Genomic DNA, 15,118 nt, shown 5'->3' with positions numbered 1-15,118 from the left:
ACACATACGAAGTAGCAAATCTGGGCTCTGACCCTGAATAGAGGGGCAGAGATGGATCCCTCAGCCCCCATTGCACTACGCTTCTCCCTCATACTGTGAACTTTCTCCTTGGCACCTTGAACTTGGATCCCTGCTCCATCTTGGAGCACTGCCAAGCCCTCAGCTGGAGGCAGGGGGGAGTCCCCACCTCAAGACCCTCCCATCTGTAGGGGCTGGGCTGCTGCTGCTCCGTGGGGGTTCAATGCCTCAGGAAAAGAAGTAGGCTCTGAGCTAGGATGGGAGATGGCAGCAGAGAACTTGGGGTCACAGGGGAAAGGCGGGGATGGAGAGGGAGGGGCCCCTGGGGGGAGGGGCTGTGACTTCCCTTGCGGGGGTGGGGGGTGCTGTCCAAAGAGCTTGGAGCAAGCCTCGCCTGCAACAGATACTCCGGCAGCAGCATCGGCTCCAGACTAATACACCTGATCTCACTTGCCATCCTGAGTCCATCTGGATTCTGGCAAACCTAGATTTGGCAGCTGGCTCAATAAAAGGATGCCATGGGCTGAGTGGGGAAGTGCAGGGGCCCAGGAATAGATTCTGTGCAGTGGCCTGCTGGGGGACAGCACCGAGTTTCAGCTGTGTCCCCTCCTAGCTGCGTGACATTGGCAGAGCCTCTGCACCACCTCTGACGAGTGGGGAGCCTGGTGCCCGACTACCTTGGTCCTAAATGTGAGGACGGGAGGTAGTATTCCGGACCCTTCGGGCCCACGAGTTCCAGAGAGACTGTGACCAGCTTCACCACCCACTGGCTGGGTGACCTTGAGCAAGTCTTCCTGTCTTGGTGCCCCTGCTTGCTCAACTGTCAAATGAAGGAGCAAGATCTTTGGTCTCGAGTCTCTGGGAGGTCTAAGGTCTCCAGATCACACCATCTCTCTCTTTTCGGGACACACACTTCTCCTTTCTCCACCTCTCAGCTGCAGCTCCAAAGCAAAGCTCCTTGCTTTTTCTCCTCTGCCACCACCCCTTACTCTGACCGGCCAGATCAAAGCAGCTCCCTGCCCCCATCAAGTCACCACCAACCTGTCCCTTAGTCCAGCTTCATCAAAGCCAATCCGATGGATGGTTCCTGCAGCATCTCTCTTGGCTAAAGGCCTAGGGAATTCCAACGGGCAATGCCCACAGGAGCTAGGAAGGGGGAGCCCCAGAAGGCAAATGGGGGCCCTTCTCTCTGCATGGACACCCTCTTCTCCAGGAGAGGGGTTGGTCTGTCTCAGGGGAGGATATTTGGAACACAGTCCTTTGTGTGTGTGTGTGTGTTGGGGGGGGTCCTCACTGGTCCTGCTGCCTCAGAGGCCATCCCTGGTGGCAGTTTGGAGGCTCTGGGAATGATCTCTAGGCTGAGGAGCCCAGCTCTAAGGGTTTCAGTCTGCTCTTGTCTCTGGCCATGGTGGGAGAGGAAAGGAGAGATGGGATTAGGTGGAGTAGAGAGGTGGGAGGGATGGGACAGGGTAGGGGGCTGGTTAATGGGATGGGATTGTGTGAAAGGGTTACAGAGGGGTGGGGTGAGCTGTGTGGCTTGGTCCAGACCGGTGACCGGACCGTTGCCCTGTTTCTGAATGTGAAAACCCCTCCTCTTACATCTTGAGAAAGAGGAGTAATCTCCCAAATGCCTTAAGTGTGAAGGTGTTTGAGGCAATCAACCTTCTCTCTCTGATGGATGAAGAGGGGTTGGGGTGGGGGGAGATAGGGAATTGAGTCTAGTTTCTGAGTTGGGGGGTGTGTGTACAGGGAGGTCTGTATTGGACTTGAGGGTTACATGCAGAGTCTCTGGCCAGCGATATCCTTCTCTTAGGGAGGGGCTTATTTTCCCTCCTGGAGGAAGCACCCCTTTATCTCCGAGCTGAGAAGGGAGGGTGGGGAGAAGAATCCAAACTTAGTTTTTTAGGGACGGGGGAGAGGCATGCGTCTCCAAAGAAATGATGGGCCTTGGAAACCCGGGGAGGCTGGAACCCACTTTGGGGGCGGAGGGAAGCACGTTCCATTCCAAGGGGGAATGTGGGGAGAGCAATCTTATTTTTAGAGCCGGGGGGCCAGGAAGGAAGGGCCCATTTCCGAAGGGAAAAGGAAACTATTTTGTTCTCTGGACGGTGGACGGCTCTCTCTTTTCGGGGGAGAGGGATCCGCGTCTCAGAAAGATGAGGGCTCGGTCTCTTAAGAGAAGATGCCCCGTTTTTGCTCCCTGGGGGGCAGGGCCGAAGGATTCCATCTCAGCTCGCGCGCAAGGGCTCGCCTCACGCGACCCGGCGCCTGGTTCTTACCTCCAGGCCTCTGCTCCAACGTGCGGACTCCGATCCGCCGGGCTCCGACTTGAGCGATCCGCGCCCTGCGCTCTGGCGGCGCCAGGTCTCTGCCCCGCTTCCCCCAGCGACTCGCCGTGCTCCTGGGCTCCGCCGAGCCGCGCTGGCCAATCAGCGCTGCGGGTCCCGGCCCTCGCGCGCGCCGCCGCCAATGAGCGCGCCCGCCACGGGCCACCGCCCCCGGGAGGGCGGGGGAAGGCGGGCCGGGGGCAGAGTCCGGCCTCCCGGGGGCGGAGGAGCCGGGGGCCGAGAGGAGGGACCGCGAAGGCCGGGATGGAGGAGCCGGGTTGTGACCGCGGCGGCGAGAAGCCTCAGCCGAGCTGGGGTGTGGGGAGTCCGTCTCTGAAATGGGGGGTAGGAGGGGAGGCTCTATAGGCTGGTTTAACCTAGACCTTAATTGCCCCCTGCCCCTTTTCTGGATACTGGGGTCTGCGGACGTGTGTAGCTGCTCCCTCTGCACCATGCGCCTTGGATCTCGGGCTCCGGAAACCTAGATACAGAGTTAGACAAGGTTCCGTAAGAAAGGGAGGGAGAAAGAGCATAGGGTCCCCCTCCGACTCCCCCGCCCCCCACGCACACCCTCCTTCCGTGCAAGTGCTCAGGGCCTTCTCGCTGTCAGCTCCCAGCTAGTGCATCCTTGGGGCAGTGCAAAGATCACTGGACTAGGAGTCCATGCTTCCTGCTGCACGTTCTCGGGCAGGTCACTCTGCCGCTCTGATCCTCAATAGTGGAGACAGCAGTGATAACACCCCCTTCATGAGCACAAGAGAGACGGTAGATGTGATGAAGCTGCCTTCACAAAAATTAAAGTGCTGTATGAAAACTAAATAATACTAAAGTGTGAATGACTCCTAACCCAGTAGCTTTCTAAAGGTATTTGGAAAGAGGATGCAATCGTTCAATGGTAAAATCAAAGACACAGGAAACTACCCATCAGAACAAGAGCTCACCAGTGCTCATGATGAATAGCTGTTCCAGAATTCAAAATGCCAGGAAAGAATACAGCTTGGGTTTCCCCCACTCAGCCTGATCAGGTAACTATTTCCTTTGTCTGTTTGCATCTTGCAAAACCCTGAGGTCCTGCCTTCCATGAATCCAGGCGGCCCGGTCTCTGATTAGGTGAGCAGGACTATAGTGCTGGGAATTAAGATAAATATAAAGCAAAAAAAAAAAAGGGGGGGGGGTCTTCCCAGGTGGCTCAGTGGGTAAAGAATTCACCTGCAATGTAGGAGACTCAGGTTCGATCCTTGGGTTGGGAAGATCCTCTGGAGGAGGAAGTGGCAACCCACTCCAGTATTCTTGCCTGGAAAATCCCATGGACAAAAGAGCCTGGAGGGCTACAGTCCATGGGGTGACAGAGTTGGACCTGACTAAAGCAACTGAGCACCCCAAAGCAAACGAATACGTTTAAAAACTGCCGAACAAACCACCTGCCCTCTAGTGTGGTCTGTGACTACAGGGACCAAAAGAAACAATAAGTAAGAAGAGGACCAAGGAGGGCTTCCCTGGTGGTCCAGTGGCTAAGAATCTGCCTGCCAGTGCAGGCGACATGGGTTTAATCCCTGCTCTGGGAAAATCCCACATGCAGAGAGGCAACTAACACCGTGGACAGCAGCTACTGAAGCCTGCGAGCTCTGGGGCCTGGGCTCCAGAATGAGAGAAGCCACAGCAGTGAGAGGCCGGTGCACCACTGGTAGAGAGTAGCCCCAGCTCACTGCAGCTAGAGAAAGCCTGAGTGCGGCAACGAAGACCCAGCGCAGCCAAAAAGAGGAGTAACACAAAGGCATCGCTGGAAAATAGCATGTACCACAGTTCTGCTAAAACCGAGAGCTTTGCCAGTCTCTTAGGCGTGCCGATGCTGTCACCTTGCAGAACTTTATGAGGCCTGGGTTAGAAATTTTTCCTTTAAAACCCAAGCCATGCAGATAATCCCTTTTACTGTCCAAAGAAATAAAATGGTCAGTAAATATGGAAGGGAGGAAGGTTTGCCAAAGAAAGACAAGTTAAAGAGATGGAAAATTTCATTTACCAAAATGGCCTCGTTTTTATTATTATAATTAGCAGTATTTGTGGAGGTTTCAAGGAAGTGGACAATTTCATAAATTGCTGTAGGGAATATCAATGTTCAAAGCCTTTCTGGGAAGAAGCTGAGTATTCCTATTCAAAAAATCTGAAAAATAAGCTTACCCTTTGACCTAGCAGTTAAATCTCTATGAATTTATCCTAAAACAATGAAAGGTGCTAAAGTTTAGGGATAAAGTGGTTTACTGTAATTTCGTTTCTTATATCAAAAAACTGGAAATGACTTATAAGTACTTGTAAGTACAACAGGGGCTCAGAAAGGACATCTGTTGCATGAAATTAAAGTGAAAGTGAAGTCGCTCAGTCGTGTCCGACTCTTTGCGACCCTGTGGACTATAGCCTACCAGGCTCCTCCATCCATGGGATTCTCCAGGCAAGAGTACTGGAGTGGGTTACCATTTCCTCCTCCAGGGGATCTGCCCCACCCAGGGATTGAACTCGCATCTCCCGCATTGCAGGTGGATTCTTTTACCGCTGAGCCACCAGGGAAGCCCCTGTCTATCACACTGGAGAGCACCAATATAGATGATATATAGATCAACAGACTGAATAAAATAAGTGCCCACTAGTAGAAGTAGTTATCTCTGCATTTTAAAATTGTGGATGACTATACTTTTATCTGTATGTTACTAATTTCTAATTATTCTATATAACTATATTATTCTATATAACTATATATGTATATATATATGTATATATATATACACACATTGCTTTTGTACTAAGAACAAATAGTTGACATGAGAAACAAAAAGCAAAAGTGTAAGTGAAATGCAACCCACCATCAGTTAACAAGACCCGCAAGCTGGTCTATAAATTGGGGTTTACACTGTAAATGGTAGGAAAAAAAAATCAAAAGAAGAATATTTTGTATGGCAAGAAAACCGCATAAAATTCACATTTCATTGTGCATGAAGTTCTACTGGAACATAGCCGCACCCACCGACTTCTGGAGGTCTGTGGCTGTCTTTGTGCTACCACGGCAGAGCCGAGGAGCAGTTGCGACAGAGACTATACAGCCTGCAAAGCCAAAAATATCCACCATCTGGCGTTTTCAGGAAAAGTTTGCCAAGCCCTGGTCTAAGGCAATGGGGGGAGACAAAGTGGGTGGCGTCGTCTTCATTCATCTGTTCATTCATTCATTCGTCTACGTTTGGAGCATCACTGTGGGTTAGGGCCTGGCGCGGGACATTCAGGAGGTGCTGCGTCGTTTCTGCTTTGGGGAGCCTGTGAGAAGGATATTTAGAGCCAGGTGCTTTGCAAGCTGATTCTCAAATAGCTTCATTGTGACACTTGTGAAGAAAACTGTTGGCAGGTGGGGAAAGCCCTGCTCACCTTAGCTTTGCTTGCATTTCCCACAGCCCCATGGTTTTCCTGTGGGGCTGCTTGGGGCTCCAGGTGTCTTCCAGGGGCTGACTGAGATCCAGTTGCTAAGTCGTGTCCGACTCTTTGCGATCCCATGGGCTGCAGCATGCCAGGCTTCCCTGTCCTTCACCAACTCCCAGAGTTTGCTCAAACTCATGTCCATTAAGTCAGTGATGCCATCCAACCATCTCATCCTCTGTTGCCCCCTTCTCCTCCAGCCGTCAATCTTTCCCAGCATCAGAGTCTTCCAATAAGTCAGCTGTTTGCATCGGGTGGCCAAAGTATTCGACCTTCAGCTTTAGCATCAGTCCTTCCAGTGAACATTCAGGGTTGATGTCCTTTAGGATTGACAGGTTTGATCTCTTTGCAGTCCAAGGGACTCTCAAGAGTCTTCTCCAACACCACAGTTTGAAAGCATCAATTCTTCAGTGCTCAGACCTCTTTATAGTCCAACTCTCACATCTGTACATGGCTACTGGAAAAACCATAGCTTTGACTAGATAGACCTTTGTCAACAAAATGATGACTCTGCTTTTTTAATACACTGTCTAGGTTGTCATAGCTATTCTTCCAAGGAGTGTCTTTTGAGACCCAGGATGGGAACTCCTTAATATCTTTTTTTTAAAGATATTTATTTATTTGGCTGCACCAGGTCTCCGGGTTGTGGCAGGAGGGATCTTCCATCTTCGTTGCAGCATGTAACGTTGACATATCCTCCACTCTCCTCTGCAGCCACAGGCAGGTGACAGCCCTCCCCGCCATGCCACGGTCCTTTGTGTCACCAAGGGCCCGACATCTACCATGCTGCGTCCCGAGCGGAATGCCCGTGACCCTCGCCTGCCTCAGCCCATCTTCGAGTCTGTGACACCACACAGCAAGTAGAGCTGGTCACTTGTGAACAAATGTGACCTCTGAGGTCTGGAGCCCTTGGAGGCTGCACTGGAGACCACTCACTGGGTGCCCACCCAGCCCTGCTGCTCACAGGCCCAGGGACCCCTGGGCCTGCTCCTCCTCTCTAACCCTCAGTTTTGCTCTTGTTTTTTGTTTAGTTGCTCAGTCATGTCTGACTCGTTGCGACCCCATGGACTGTAGCTCGCCAGGCTCCTGTGTCCATGGAATTCTCCAGGCAAGAATACTGGAGCGGGTTGCCATTTCCTTCTCCAGGGGATCTTCCTGACCCAGGGACTGAACCCGCGTCTCCAGCATTGGTAGGAGGATTCCTTCCTGCCGAGACACCTGGGAAGCCCTGACCTTCTGTTTCCTTGCCCATAAGAGGTTGGTACTGCAAGACGTGTCTGCCCAGCAAGGAGGTTAGACAGTTGAGTTTTCCCTTGATTTCCCGTGTCCGTCTGCTGGCTCAGGCACGGGGCTCACCCCCAGTTCTCAGGATCCTCACTGTTAAAAGACCTCAAAGTCACACGATCGCATGGTATCCCAGGAGGCAGGCCCTGTGACAGAGCTTTCCAGATGGAGTGTGCCCTCCACGTGTAAGGAATGACTATTAGCCTAGCCCAGGGTCAGCACCTGGGATGCCTGGCTCTGTCTGGAGCAGGTTTGGGCTGTCATGAGCAGGGGAGGAGGGAGGCGCTGCTGGAACCGACTGCAGGGAGGCCTGAGATGATGCTCAGGATCCCTAGTGCACAGGACAGGCCGCAACAAAGAGCTGCTGGCCCCAAACGGCAAGTCTTCTGTGTGTGCTTTTTTGGGGGCCTGTGCTGGGTCTTTGCTGCTGCGAGGGCATTTCTCTACTTGTGAGCAGGGGTTGCTCTCTAGTTCCAGGGCTCGGGCTTCTCATTGCAGCGGCTCCTCTGGAGGAACACAGCTCTGGCTTCTCAGGCTTCAGCCGTTGCAGCTTCTGGGCTCTAGAGCACAGTAGTCGTGGTGCGCAGGTTCCGTTGTTCCACGGCATGTGGGATCTTCCCGAATCAGGGATAAACTTGAGTCTCCCGCATCAGCAGGCGGATTCTTCACCATTGAGCTACCAGAGAAACACTGTTTATATATATATATATATATATATATATACACATATATATATTTTTTTTTTTGCCACACCAGGGAGCATGTGGGATCTTAGTTCCCAGACCAGAGATCGAACCTGTGCCCCTTGCAGTGGAATCTCGGAGTCCTAACCACCAGACCGCCAGGAAAGCCCCCCTTGGGCAAGTTTTAATCTCTCTGAGTTGCAGTTTCTTCATCTGGAAAAATGTAACAGTGCTTAGTCCTGAAGGTCGTGATGAGGTGTAAAGAACCTGTGTAAAGCGTCCTGCTCTACAAACACAGCCAGAAAAATAGGAGGAGTGGGGGGACCCCTCCCCATCTCTTGATTTTCGTTCTCGCTCTTCCCCCACGTGGCTGCCTTCCCCCTGGAACATCCAGGGGTGTGTTGTCGTGGAAATCTTTCAGGGATGGTGCACTCAAGAGCTCGAATGATTTTTTTTTCCTCCCCAAAATAGCCCATCCTGTCAGTCAAATAACACTTAGGCAAAATGGTTCGACAAGTGAGGTGGTTTTACATCATTAGCTGCTTGGGGAGTTTCCATCCCCCACCGAGACAGGCAGTTAATAGAAACGCGACAGTGAACAGTTAGTAAGAGTGATGATGGTGATGGCGATGGCAGTGGTGATGAAGGTGAAAATGATGACCGCCGTCTCCCGTGCCTCTCCTGGAATCAGGCGGTGAGCCACATGCTTTACATGCATTATCAAGTACCATCTTTAAGAGACACAGATATCGAGGCTCAGAGAAACGAGTGTCGGGCTGGTCTGAGCCCAGTTCAGACGCCAGGCCCATGCTCTAGCCACCAATCTTTATTGCCTTTCAGGAGCCGCCAGCAGAGGAGGGTAGGGGAAAGAAGGCTCAGTTCCTTTTGTCCCTGACCCCTGCATCCAAACCATCAGCTCCAGGCTCTCTTGTGGTAAGGGGGAAGCTGGAAACACCTCAATCTGCCCACAGGACCCATTTCTGAGCTTGACTCCTTGGTCCAGACACTCCGGCCCCAGAGGAATGGTCCTGTGTGGCTCCGGTGTCCACTGTTTCCTAAGGTCTGAGGCAGAATCACATCTCAGTCCTGGCCTATCAGACCCTTGGCTCTATCCCAGCACAATGTCATAACATAGTCTCCGATCCACGGGATTCCTGCTTGCCTTCAGACAAACAGTCCCCACCTTGGGCAAAAGGGTAATTGGAAGAATGCTGGCTACAGAGCCAGGCAGACCTGGGCTTAGATCCCACTCTTGTTACTTCAGAGTCGTGTGACCTCAGACAGCCTACATGTGCTCTTCGAGCCTCAGCTTACCTATCTGTAAAATGGGTTCAGGGTTGGTGGGCTGATAAATGAGAGCCATGCTGTGTGTTAGTCGCTCAGTAGTGTCCGAGTCTTTGTGACCCCAAAGACTGTAGCTTGTCAGGCTCCTCTGTCCATGGGATTTTCCAGGCAAGAAGACTGGAGTGGGTAGCCACTCCTTTCTCCAGAGGGGATCTTCCTGACCCAGGGATTGAACCTGGGTCTCCCATATTGTAGGCGGATTCTTTACCATCCAAGCCACCAGGAAGCCAGGCTTGATCTGAATTAGGGTCTGGGCTTAGCTGGGTGCTGGCCGCTCTCGGAACTAATGTGCCATCGGATAATGTAGCGTGGGTTGGGTAGACAGTCCCCCCGTGACTCTTGGGGTCTGCTTGGGAGAGGCTGCCCGTGGCCAAGGGGACAGATGACTGTGTCCTGGATTCCTCACTGCAGTTTCTGCTGTCGATTCATGAGGCTGGGGCGCCACCTCGCGGCGAGAGGCCTCCAGGGGCCGGCTCGGAGGCGAGGTGGGAGGAGAAAAGGAGTTTTCAGAACTCCTTTGTCACCTCAGGTTGGGGCCGAGCAGGGAGGCCGGGGAGCCCTGATTCCCAAGCGGTTCATTCATTCATACGAATCTCCCAGAGGAGCAGTCTACTCAGGTCTGGTTTTTGTTTTTTAATATTGGAGCATAGTTTATTAACAATATGTATTGTTGATCAGTTGCTCAGTCACATCTAACTCTTTACGACCTGGTGGACTGCAGCGCACCAGGCTTCCCTGTCCTTCACTGTCTCCCGGAGTTCGCTCAAACTCAAGTCTGTTGAATCAATGATGCCATCCAACCATCTCATTCTCTGTCGCATCTCATCTTCTTAACAATATGTGTTAATTACTTTTGAAAATTTACTAAGAAAAAAAAAATGTTGTGTTAGTTTCAGGTGCATGGCAAAGTGATTCAGTAATACAGATACATGTATCTGTTATTTTTCAAATTCTTTTTCCCATTTAGGTTGTTACAGAATATTGAGCGGGTTTCTCTGTGCTATATAGTAGGTCCTTGTCATCTCTTCTAAATATAGCAGTGTGTACATGTCCATCCTAAACTCCCAATCTATCTAAAGCATGTTTTCTTTTTTTAAACAATCTTTTTTTTTAAATTTAAAGAGTTCTCTTTATTTATTTTGGCTGCACCTTGCAGCAGGTGGGATCTTAATTCCCCTCCAGGGCTTGAACCCGTGCCCCCTGCATTGGAAGGGGGAGTCTTCACCACTGGATCACCAGGGAAGTCCTGTCTCAGGCTTTCTCATGTTCTGAGGTCACCATCTTCCTAGGTGTCTCCTCACTGCCCAGGTGTTTAGGGACTTATGTTCTATGTACGATTCTTTTTCAAGTCCCCAAACTATGCTTACCTCCCAGTGGCGTGAGCCTTGGACGTGATGGGGAAGCAAGTTTAGTAGGTTGAGTTCTAGTTAATTAAGATTTTACAACATGGGGCAGGCTTCCCTGGTGGCTCAGATCGTAAAGAATCTGCCTGCAATGCGGCAGACCTGGGTTCCATCTCTGGGTTGGGAAGTTCCCCTGGAGAAGGGCATGGCAACCGACTCCAGTATTCTTGCCTAGAGAATTCCATGGACAGAGGAGCCTGGCGGGCTACAGTCCATGAGGGTCTCAAAGAGTCAGACATGACTGACTGACTAACACATACTCGCACACACAATACAGAGGGCAGCTTAAGAATAAAGTTAAGATTGTAATCATTATAACTCTGCTGCTTAAAATCAGCAAGCTTTCCCTATTGGAGACAAACTCAAGATCCATTTGCATCAGGCATCTATCAATCAACAGAGACTGATTTTTTTCCATTAATTCATTTGTCCACTGCCCTGCACTGGTTTACTCCTATGGGTATAATCATCAAAGGGGGGATTGTTTCTTTCTCTGACTCCTATGCTCTTTCCAATCATCCGTCAACATTTTCTGATCAGCAAAGAAATCACAGTCACCAGGTGCCAGACTGTTTTGACGAGAAGAGTGTCTGTGAGGGGACAGAGGCCTGAGCATTTAGGGCTTCTTCCATCACCCAAGCCCACAGGTCTCTTTTTGGTCTGAGGGGCTGACCTCGCCCTTTGCGGCGTTATTTTATTTTTTTAGAAACATTTTATTTGTCTGTGCTGGGTATTTGTTGCAGCATGCTAGATCTTTAGTTACGGCATGCAGACCCTTAGTTGTGGCATGTGGGATCTAGCTCCCTGACCAGGGATCAAACCCAGCCCCCCTGCATTGAGAGTTCGAAGTCTTAGCCACTGGACCACCAGGGAAATGGCCTGTGGTTTTAACAGAGGGTTAAAATGCACAAAGCCATCTGGTTGATTTCTCAGTCTGCTGGTAGAGAGACATTGTGTGTGTGCATGCTTAGTTGTTCAGTTGTGTCTGACTCTTTGCAACCCTTTGGACTGTAGTCTGTCAGGCTCCTTTGTCCATGGGATTCTCCAGGCAAGAATTCTGGAGTGGGTTGCTATGCCCTCCTCCAGGTGATCTTCCCGACCCAGGAATCAGAGAGAGAGAGAGAGAGAGAGAGAGCGTAACATCACTTCAAAGTTCACAGATTTACAAAAAGTTCGTGGATTTCAAAGCCACCAGTTGGCTGCCCCAGTGTTTCAGGGCAGAATCACTAATCAGGGTCCACAAGTCCTGATGGATAACGGCTTCGAGGCACTGTAACGCCATGCCAGATGGGAAATGGCTCAGAATGAGGAGCCTCTCCCAGGTTCTCGCTGGGACCAGGGGTGAACTGCTGCCTTCTTCCCTCATCTGTGTTGTGACCGCCTGCTCGGCACCTGAGCCCGGGTTTGACCCTGCAGTCATACTCCTGAGATCTAATACCACTCTTGTGTAGCTTTCTAGAAGGCTGCGGGCATTGCATTCATGGCATTGTCATCCCATCAGGAGAGACCAGTGCCAGGGCACCCCGGACAGCTGCTGCAGTTGAGCGCCCAGATGCCTAAGGGTCACCTTGACATAGAGACCAGCGAGCTGGGGCGCCTGTAAGGAGCTTAGTATCAGAGTCACAGAGGGCCAGGATCGGCTTGCCAGCGCATGGTCAGCCCCACACATGAGGGTCTCACCACAGATGGGCAGACACGACATCCCACTTCAGCTCCACCCTGTATGACGGGGGTCCCCAACTTCCGGGATCTAATGCCTGATGATCTCAGGGGGAGCTGATGTAATCATAATAGAAATATAAAGTGCACAGTAAATGTCACGTACTTGATTCATCCCCAAACCATCTAAGCCCCCGCCCCTCGCCCACTACCTCACTCCGTGGAAAAATTGTGTTCCATTAAGCCTGTTTCCTGGTGCCAAAAATCTTGGGGGCCACTGTTACTGCATGAGACCTGGACCCCGAGATCGTTTCCCCAGGAAGCAGGTTCCCCTACTGGCGGTGTTGAGGGTGACTTGCCTGTTCCTCCTCTAAAGGCCACCCAAGTCCTCCAAAGTGACTTCTGTGTATAACACGGAGCTGGGGATTTTAGGCAGGTCTGTTCCATGCGCCTCTTCAGATTTGCTCTCTGTCCAGCTATTGTGTCTGTTTTTTTCCCCCCCTCTGGCTGCACTGCTTGGTTTTCAGGATCTTAGTTCCCCCACCAGGGACTGAACCTGGGTCATGGCAGTGAAAGCATGCAGTCCTAACCACTGGGCTGCCAGGGAATTCCCAGCACCCCTTTTACTGACACGGATAGGAAGAGACGGCTCTCAGTGATTCCATCCAGCAGGAGAAGATGACCATCAGACCAAATCATGTGGGCCACAGTGTACAAACGGAAAATGCTCCCACCCCAACGAGTCTGCATTGGGCCAATACCTGCCATCTAGTGAAAACCTCCCCAGTTCATCTTTCTTAAAAAAATTTAAAGAGATATATATTTAACTATTTATTCAACTGTGTCAGGCCTCAGTTGTGGCGTGTGGAATTGTATCATATGGGAACAGCTCTAGTTGTGGCGCTCAGGCTCAGCAGTTGTGGCATTTGGGCTTAGTTGCTCCAGGACATGAGGCATCTTAGTTTCCTGATCAGGGATCGAATGTGTGTTCCCTGCACTGCAAGGCGAATTCTCAGCCACTAGACCACCAGGGAAGTCCCCTGGTGCATCTTCCTTGGCTTATCTAATGTCATCTTTGCAGTAACTCCATGACTATGGGGTCTTACCATCTTACAGATGAGGAAGCTGAGGCTCAGAGAGACTAGGTTGTTTGTCCAAGGTCACCTGACTGGTCCATGGCAGAGCTAGGACTGAACCCAGATTTGCCCAACCCCAGAGTCTGTGCTCTCAACCAGGGATGACCTGTGGTCCCTTGACCAGAAGCACCAGCGTCACCTGGGAGCCTGTTAAATTGCAGCATGAAGCCCCGCTCGGGACTGAGAAGCTGTGTTTGTCAAAACCCTGGGTGACTCGCATGCATAGGATTTGAGAAGTGCTGGGCCCATATCATTCCTGTTTGTTAGTTTTACCAAATATTTCCCAGGCAGGCTTGAACCATCAAGTCCCCTCCCTGGGCTGTATATCTTCTGAAAATGTTAGAATATGTCCAAAAAAATATTGAGTCCAACGGCCTGGATTAATTCCCTACCCTAGTACAACATCTCGATGGTCTGATGATTCTGAAATATCACTGCCAAACAGGCACTTCCAGAAGCTCAAGCAAAGCTGTAAAACACGGTGATAAGGGTGCATTTTGACTCTGAGGAGTGAAAATCTGATGATGCTTTGAATTATAGTGAATCAAGATTAATTCCAGGCTCCACTTAGAGGAAGCTTTCAGGCCGAGTGGTTTGCACATAAAAGCATGTCCCCTGATGCACCAAGTGAAAGGCATGACAACTCTATCGCTTGGTGGCAATTACCTTGATAGGTTTGTCCCCAGGAGTGCTGGGAAAGTCACCGGTGCTGCTGTTTTGAATACTTATTATTAATAAATCCTGTCTTTTTTTTTTTTTTTTACTTTTTTCTTTTTTAAATGATGAAAGTCATTGTTGTCGCCAAGTCGTGTCTGACTCTTTGCGACCCCGTGGACTGCAGCACGTTGGGCCTCCCTGTCCCTCACCGTCTCCCGGAGTTTGCCCAAGTTTATGTCCATTGAATTGGTGATGCCATCCAACCATCTCATCCTCTGTCACTCTCTTCTTCTTCCCTCAATCTTCCATAGCATCAGGGTCTTTTCCAATGAGTCAGCTCTTCACATCAGGTGGCCAAAGAATTGGAGCTTCAGCCTCAGCATCAGTCCTTCCAGTGAATAGTCAGGGTTGATTTCCTTTAGGATTGACTGGTTTGATTTCCTTGCAGTCCAAGGGACTCTCAAGAGTCTTCTCCAACACCACAGTTCAAAAGCATCAATTCTGTGGTGCTCTGTCTTCTTTGTGGTCCAACTCTCACATCCATACATGACTACCGGAAAGACTAGAGTTTTGACTATATGGACCTTTGTCGGCAAAGTGAGTCTTTGCTTTTTAGGTTTGCCATAGCTTCCTTTCAAGAAGCAATCGTCTTCTGATTTCATGGCTGCAGTCACCATCTGCAGTGATTTTAGAGCCCAAGAAGAGAGAATCTGTCACTGCTTCCAACTTTTCCCCTTCTATTCGCCGCGAAGTGATGGGACTGGATGCCATGATCTTAGTTTTTTAAAGATTGAGTTTTAAGCTGGCCTTTTCACTCTCCTCTTTCACTTTCATCAAGAGGTTATTTCCTCTTCAAGTTACATATAGCTCCACTATATATTAAAATTATTTAAGTAGATAAATTAAGATTTTTAGTTGGAGTTTCAATATCAAACTCTTAAAAATTATTAGGACAGAAAAGTAGGATATAGTAGACCTGAAAAGCACCGTGAACCAATTCAACATAATTAAGATTTATACAATTTTCACACAACAGTAAGATACAAATTCTATTCAAGTTCCCATAGACTATAAACCAGGAGACACTGGAACATATCCAGGGACATAAAACAAGGTGCAAAAACTTCACAGTCTAAAGGTATTGAAATTAT

The 15,118-nt window shown here is 50.2% G+C and overlaps 1 protein-coding gene across 2 annotated transcripts in view; it reads right to left on the bottom strand.

Annotated features, from left to right (window-relative positions):
* ABAT (4-aminobutyrate aminotransferase) overlaps positions 1–2,431 on the bottom strand; it is an 85,860-nt gene extending 83,429 nt beyond the window's left edge. Inside the window, exon 1 of one of the 2 annotated variants that reach the window (XM_043914282.1) lies at positions 2,298–2,431. The gene's annotated coding sequence lies outside the window, so the exon portion shown is untranslated. The remainder of the gene's footprint in view (positions 1–2,297) is intronic. The other variant, XM_043914283.1, reaches the window with a different exon arrangement.
* Between the last annotated feature and the right edge of the window lie 12,687 nt (positions 2,432–15,118).

This window comes from Cervus elaphus, chromosome 10 (genome assembly GCF_910594005.1).
Source record: "Cervus elaphus chromosome 10, mCerEla1.1, whole genome shotgun sequence".
NCBI classification, from domain to species: domain Eukaryota; kingdom Metazoa; phylum Chordata; class Mammalia; order Artiodactyla; family Cervidae; genus Cervus; species Cervus elaphus.
Note: the sequence above shows the minus strand (reverse complement) of the source record. Positions and strands in the feature narration are given on the sequence as shown.